An 8,569-nucleotide genomic window follows, 5' to 3' on the forward strand; every position below is an offset into this window, starting at 1 on the left:
TTCCTCATAGTCCTCTAAGGATTCATCTAGTCACAGGATCATCCTAAAGATTTCCTCTCTTGTCTCTTTATACCTATAATAATCCATGTACTTCTCATTAAAGGCTTGCTTCATTTGTGCCCAGTTAGCAATGTTGCCTCTTGTTAAGCCCATAAAACCATCATAAGGTTGTATATTTGAGGGTCAATGGAAAAAAATCTAGCTTCTATTCATCAGAAGTACAATCATAGATCCTACATATAACAACAAACTCAAACATGAACGTGTCAGGGTCCCAGAGGTTAGGCCATGGAAGTATGGAAGGGCAGTAAGGTTGATATTATTCATCTTGGCCTCCCCATTAGTCTCTCGAATGGGAAAGAACTCATTTTTTCTATTTGCAACCGTGTCTTGGATAAGTGATATGTAGAAATTTTGAATAATATGACACATATTCACAGAGATTATCCTGATTATACACTTATAAGCGGAACATGCATAATACATAACCTCCTCTACATTGATCATCAATTTACAGAAGCAGAAACATTCACAGGCGTACATAGAAGCATTAATCACACATATCAACACAGTATTTTCCCGGGGAAAGCATCTCGCTAAAAACCACAACTATCTGTATATTATAGTGATTGAATCATGTAAAAATACATAGTAAAATACTCCTCACAAGTACTCAGTACTATCTCCACATGCTACACACAATACAGCTCAGATCTGATCTCCAAATCTCCCCCGCTGCTTGCCTGCCTCCACAGCTCAATACCTGCTCAAGAATGAATGAGAATGGTTTACCAAACTTGTATTTAACCTCCAAAGAATCACTCACACTGGGAAAGATGTGAGCAGAGGCTATAATACTTGGTATTGTCCAATTCATTGGCATACTCAATCCCTTTGATTGTGCAAATCATCATGCACAACTATAGTCACAACTGATAGCAATCTGATCCTCTAACACCTATCCATGCTAAACTGAACATGCACTGACATGCAACTAAGTTAACTGATGTATTCTATAGTTGCATTATGAGATAATAATTAGTTTAACAACTCATCATTATTCTATTTGCAGTTAGACTAATTACAACTAGTTTAACCAAGTCAAACTGAACACAACTTCATTAACTCTACAATCAACTCCACCAAACTCAACTGATTGAGTTCTAACTGAAGTCATGCATGCAAAAACTCAATTGACCCACAAAGAAAGTGTACATCCTTCTGACAGCTGCATGTGCCACATCTGTAGCTCAAACTGAAGTGCTCCAAGAGAATAAGATCAAGTTTATAGTCCAAATATTATTATGAGACAATAATATTTGACTTTTCTATTTTTGACAGCCAGTCTAAAAATAGACTTTGATCACTCCTGCTGTGATCACTCCTACTGTGGTCACTCCTGCTCTAATCATCCCTGTTGTGGTCACTCCTGCTGTGATCATCCCTGCTGGGATCCAAAAATAGAACTTGCGCCATAATTTGCCTGCGGGCCCACTTAGTGAAGGCGACTCCTTTCCACTAAGCTCCATCATCTTGTTGCATTCTCAACAAGCATTTCTTGTTGCACACTTTTCAACACTCCCTCTCAACAAGAAAGGCTTCCTCTCAAACTAGATCCTGTAACTCTGGAATGTTCTCCATGCAACACATCTGGCCAGTCCACTTGCTCTGTCATCAAAGTTTCTGATTGCTATTGCCTATGTCGACTGAAGACTCTGCATCTCTGTGCTCTTCAGTATCTGACTGCTCTAGCCTCTGTCACTTTGATCTTTGACAGCATCCATGCTACTGCTAGTTCTATCTCCCAGCATTGCATCCACACTGCACCTCCCAACTGACCTCCCTGTTGGGCTAGAAACACCCTCTGATGCTGAAGCTCTACCAGCTGCTGACAAGTGCTCCCTCTCTGACATCTGTGCTACTGCAACATCTCCATGCATCTCGCACCATTGCACACCTCTCTATGCCACCTAGCACTCTGCAAAACACTTGTGCCTCTCGCATTACTGCAGCCTGCTAGCTATGCGCTGTCTTGGGATTCCCTGCACTGTCGCTTTCTCTGCCTCTCCATCTGCATCTGTCTCTACCCAATCAATCAGTTCCTGCTACTACACATTGGGGCTCCCGTAGCAAGGTCTCATCCAAGAGGTTGGGTACCTCAAGGATCCTGCCCCTCCTCCTTGGGACGATCAATCCGCATCACCCCACCTCCTACCTAGAGGTATGGCTGCATGTGATCCCTTAGCCCACCTGGCTCAAAGTTTACCCCTACTGGAGGTCTCTGGATGAGTAGATGTCTCTACTTGATCTCCTCTCAGCTTCCCCTGTTGTGGCTCCTCCACAACCTCCTGAAGTTGTTGTACCAATCGTGGCTCCTCCAAAATCGTCTGAGACTTCTTCTAGCTCTGCATGTCGAGAGGTAATATACGCTCCCTCTCAACCACCAAGTTTCCATCAGTTGCCTCGCTGCTCAAGGCTTTGCATGCATCTTGAACCTCAAGAGCATATAGGTTCTTGACCCGTGAACCAATCTGCTTCACCTGTCTAGTGATGATGTGTCTAAGGAAAACCTTTCCCTTACTAAAGACTACATCATAGCCTCTGTCTTCTAGCATCGCGATCGACACCAAGTTTCTCTTCCGTCCTAGTACATACTTGACATCGGTCAAGGTAAGGCGAGCTTCATGCTCCCTCTGAAAAATAACCATGCCTACACCTGAGACACTATACTTCTCATCATTACCCATCCCTATGAGTATCTGGAGATCTTTCTCCTCCAAAGTCCTGAACAAACTTTTGTCACCGGTCATGTGGAAAGAAGCTCCATTTTCAAGAAACCAACCACTTCCCACCATGGATGAAACCATGCATGCGAAGAGTGTGAAGTCCAACTCAAACTGTGAAGCAAGTGAGGCTGCCTCACCTTAAGATCCTTTCCCGGATCCCTTCTTGGACTTCTTCTTTGGGCAATTAGTAGCATAATGGCTCAACTCATGACAACGAAAGCATCTCACCTTCGACTTGTCAACCTTCCTCCCATCATTGGAAGAACTGGATTCTGAAAGAGAACCTTCCCCTTCCCCTTCTTCGCCTTACTCGCTAAGGCACAATTCTCCTCATCATGCATAGATGAAGAACTGTCTCTGGTGCGTCGTCTAATCTCCTCTTGCACAAGATCCGACCAAAGTCTCTCCCATCCTGGTAGCTATGCCAACTGTTAGGAAGGTCAAGGAGTGCTAGACTCACCATCCTCATCCGACAGTCACCCCCACACTTCCCAGCTCATCCCGGAATTGGGTGAAATTCATGAGATACTGGGGCATACTATCTCCATTCTCACACTTAATGTTTCTGAGTTTTATTTCTTTCTTTGGAATTAAATTTGAATTCCACAAGCTCAAAAACTCAACCACTTCCGATCTAGAATTCGTGAGAACAAAGTATTTCTTGTACAGAGATTGACTATCTGGGAATTCACCAGATATCTCACCTTCCAAAAGAAGGATGAATCCAGAGGTTACCTGGCCCAATTACAGACTCTTCCTGAAGAAATAAAATGTAAACACTTTCTGAATAATAGATCCGATGATCAATCCTTGCTTGATATCCTGTAAAAATCTCTTCTACAAATCAAGTAGCTCTGATACCATGTAGAAATTTTGAATAATATGACACATATGCACAGAGATTATCTTGATTATACACTTATAAGCGGAACATGCATAATACATAACCTCCTCTACGTTGATCATCAATTTACAGAAGCAGAAACATTCACAAGCGTACATAGAAGCATCAATCACACATATCAACACAGTATTTTCCCGGGGAAAGCATCTCGCTAAAAACCCCAACTATCTGTATATTATAGTGATTGAATCATGTAACAATACATAGTACAATACTCCTCACAGGTAGTCAGTACTATCTCCACATGCTACACAGAATACAGCTCAGATCTGATCTCCAAATCTCCCCCGCTGCTTGCCTGTCTCCACAACTCAATACCTGCTCAAGAATGAATGAGAATGGTTTACCAAACTCGTATTTAACCTCCAAAGAATCACTCACACTGGGAAATACGTGAGCAGAGGCTATAATACTTGGTATTGGCCAATTCATTGGCATACTCAATCCCTTTGATTGTTCAAATCATCATGCACAACTATAGTCACAACTGATAGCAATCTGATCCTCTAACACATATCCATGCTGAACTGAACATGCATTGACATGCAACTGAGTTAACTGATGTATTCTATAGTTGCATTATGAGTTAATAATTAGTTTAACAACTCATCATTAGTCTATTTGCAGTTATACTAATTACAACTAGTTTAACCAAGTCAAACTGAACACAACTTCATTAACTCTACAATCAACTCCACCAAACTCAACTGATTGAGTTCTAACTGAAGTCATGCATGCAACAACTCAACTTACCCACAAAGAAAGTGTACTTCCTTCTGACAGCTGCATGTGCCACATTTGTAGCTCAAACTGAAGTGCTCCAAGAGAATAAGATCCAGTTTATAGTCCAATTATTATTATGAGACAATAATATTTGACTTTTCTATTTTTGACAGCTAGTCTAAAAATAGACTTTGATCACTCCTGCTGTGATCACTCCTGATGTGATCACTCCTGCTGTGGTCACTCCTGCTGTGATCATCCCTGCTGTGGTCACTCCTACTGTGATCATCCCTGCTGGGATCCAAAAATAGAACTTGCGCCATAATTTGCCTGCGAGCCCACTTAGTGAAGGTGACTCCTTTCCACTAAGCTCCATCATCTTGTTGCATTCTCAACAAGCATTTCTTGTTGCACACTTTTCAACATGATATAGGCTCTTCCTCCCCTAAGGGTTCTTCAAATATTTCAGGTTGCTCACCCAAAGGATTGTCTAACTCCCATATGGTCAGAGAGGGAAGTTCACAGTCACCAAAGAAGAATGATGGTTGACTGTTTGTAGTGGATATTTTTGGTAGAAATTTCCCTTGATTATCCCTACTCCTATGAGGCATGAAAGAATAATTTTTGTTTTTATATATTTTCTTTTTTCTCTTTTTTTGTTTGTGTTTTCCAAATCAAGAATGTTAATACAAAACAAATGATAGAAAATATATAAAGGTAACCTATAAGTAGAAACAACACCTACTTGGGCACCTCCTTGACAATGATGCCAAAAAATGATTAGCCCCAATCTAACAACAAGATTGTTGAGACTCCCAAGGCTACCAACATTAATTATCAACCCAGGGTTCGTACAAACTTAGAGGTGACAATGCTAGATGCACAGTAGTTCAAGCCCTACTCATGTCATATTTAGTTAATGAATCAAATCAAATCATATAGATACCACTCCTTTTACTAGCTTTCAAAAATAACTTGCATGAAAAGACAAAAATGTACTCTAATTACAAGAAGGTAAACATTATCCTATTTGCAAAAATGAAAGTGTCATTCATCAAATGTAAAGACAAACTACAATCATAGGAAGGTAAAAAACTGTACTAATTGCAGAGATGAAATATTCTAGTCTACTTGCAGATGCAAATCAAGATTCTACTTGCGGAATGTAAACCATTACTATGTTTACAGAATGTGAAAAATTGGTTGAAATAGGAAACTTGATCTAAAACGTACACCTAGAAATATAAGAACATAACTTCAAAAACTATGTCTAATATACTTGCATTAAAGAGTTTCCCTTCTTATTACTGAGTTCAAGATAATTTATATTTAGTAACAACGTCCTTACACATTACATAAGAGAACAATCATTGTGTTTTAAATGTGGGAATATGTCTACTAATTCTAATTGTTGTTCTATACTTGTAGTGAAGGGAGTATGGATCTAAAGTGTTCCTTAGCCATCCCCAACCATGGATTAAAAGTTTAAAGGTCATTATTTAATCCCAAGATACAAAAATAAATCTCTTAAAGAAAATATGGTCAATTTTAGACAGTGCTATAGGATTGCTACAACATTGTTACAAGATGCTACATGATTGCCTTGTTTTTCTACAAGATTGGATCTGAGAGCATCCTAAGGTTAGGAAAGGTGTTATGAAGGTAGGAGAAGTTATATGAGGGTGTATGAAGGACATGTGAATCATTTTTTCCAATATTTTCACCCCTCATATACCCATCTTGCACAAAAGTATATACTCACAGTGTCCCCCAATGACCTTGAAAAGATGATCTCGATGGAAGAATTCGATAGCATTATGAGGTGTCAAGGAGGAGGATGGTGATGAAAAAATGTATGTAGGATGATTGTGCAAATCCATGCAAGTCATTGGTTGTACATGAAAACTAATAATCAACCCATTCTTACTCTTGGAAAGAACACAAACCTAGTGATCAAATTGCAACAAATCAAATCAAGATAGAAAGGATGAGTTCATTTTTATTTCAGAAAGAGATGCTCTATCCTACAACATGCATCTAATCCATATGAAAATACATGAGCTTAACTTCTAGGATGCAGAAATAGAGTACGCAAGAGAACTATAAACCAAATATTAACAACTTTCAAAGGAAAACAAACATATATTTTTGGATTGTTGTTGTACTCCTCAACCACACTTCCATGAGAGAGGTGGTAGTCATGCCTACAACCACAATTTTCACAATATAAATTTTTCCTAAACAAGGAAAGAAATACAACTACTTAAAAAATGATAAAATAAAATAAAAAGAGAGACTAGAGCCTTTGCGTTGGGCCTTAACCTAAGGGTGTTAGCCCTCCAAAGTTAACACAGATGTAGACGAACAATGAACCTTTCATTAATAGGAAATGGAGTTCAAATACATAATATTAAAATGGAAATAATATTCTCAAACACTTGGATCTCAATAGCTCTTTCTAACTCCAAAATTTTGAATTCTAATGAGTCTTTAGGCATGTCTATTGATACAAAGAGGGTTGAGGGGCAACCTCCTTGAAAAGAGGAATTCCTCCCTCCAAAACTTCAAAAAAAGTGGATCTAGCTCCCTTAGAATCTAGCATTCACTTTTCATTGGTTTCCAGTAAACCTCGAGTCGTAGATGAGTGTAGACGAGTTATTCTAGGGATCATTTCGAGTCAAAGGAGAGTAAATTCAGGGGACAAGCCTCCTACACTTCCTCTAGCCACCTCCAACGTGACTCTGCATCATAAATGTACTAAAAATTTATCTTTTTCCTGCACATAAACCACATTAGGCCACGAAGTAATACAAACACCCTTTTGTCTTCCTACTAAGGACATTATAGCCAAAAAATGTAAATTGATGTGAGGAAAGAAGATTTTTATAAGCTGAAGGATAGAAAAATGGGTCTTAAAATATACCTATTGATGGGACCCATTTGTAAGTACAACATGAAAAAAAAATGTATATGTGGAATAAGTTATATAGAATGAAGAAATCAAAAGATGAGGATGTGACATCCTTTCTTATTAGATTATCTCAACTAAGAGACCATATGCAAGGACTTGGGGAACCAAGTACTGATTCTAAAGTAACCATCTATGTACTAAATGCATTACTACTAGAATGGATCATCTCTACGACAAGCATCTACTCCAAGAAGGATTTAGCTCCCTTTGATGAGTTGTGGGCACAACGCATATTGGAAGAATCAAGGATCAAAGTCAAAGATGATATTGAATCGGATGAGTAGTCTCAAGCCTTTCTAGCCTGATTCAAGAAGTTGAAGAAGGAAAGGTTTGGAAAGTTTGAGAAGAAAGATATGTTTAAGGTTAAATGCTTTAAGTGAAATGAGTTTGGACACTTTAAGAGGGACTGTCCAAGTCAACAAAACAAAAAAGGAAGGAAATAAGTGAGGCTCACATAGTTGAAGAAACAGGAGAACCAGAAAAGAAGTAAAGGAACTTAACTATTGAATAAGGAACATTTCTAATTAGGTTCTCTATGAGGATTGTTCTTTCCTTTAGATAGTAGGTATTATTAATCTTGATTACGTATAACATTGTAGAGTGAAGCATATGATAGTAGCACGTCTAGTATTTATATGATTAAGTTGCTTTGTATTGATCATCTAGATGAGTAGATAGAGCATATTTTAAAAGTATTCATCCAATTACTATCTAACATTTTTGTTAGAAGGTGTCATCTTCCTTAGTTGAATCATCATGATTTAGGGAGGACCATCATTTTGGAAGGTCCTTGGGAAAAGAACCATGACAAGGTTAGTAGACATTCCATGTAATGTGGAATCAATATTGTTCAAGGGATGAAATAATGCAATGGTACGGGTTGTAGGCTCGCCTTAGGGTAGATAGCTATATGATTGGATGAAAACATAGGAATGCACGTTGGATGTAAAAATTTGGACAAGATTCATATGTATAGAATCTTCTGAAAAGAAAGTTGGTCATATTATATGCTTAAGTATATATATGATGCCTAGGATTTGACTTACTTTAACATGAATAAAATATTAGGACTTTCTTTAGAATATGTGAATAATGATTAACATCCAGTATAACCTTCAGAAGAAAAAGTTGTAACTTAGTAATCAAGTTCGATGCTTGGGCACTCTGATGCAAGAAGGAAGTTTC

The sequence above is a fragment of the Pinus tabuliformis genome, chromosome Q, assembly GCF_031772625.1.
Source record: "Pinus tabuliformis cultivar Carrire ecotype Pingquan chromosome Q, CPIR1, whole genome shotgun sequence".
Taxonomy (NCBI): Eukaryota; Viridiplantae; Streptophyta; class Pinopsida; order Pinales; family Pinaceae; genus Pinus; species Pinus tabuliformis.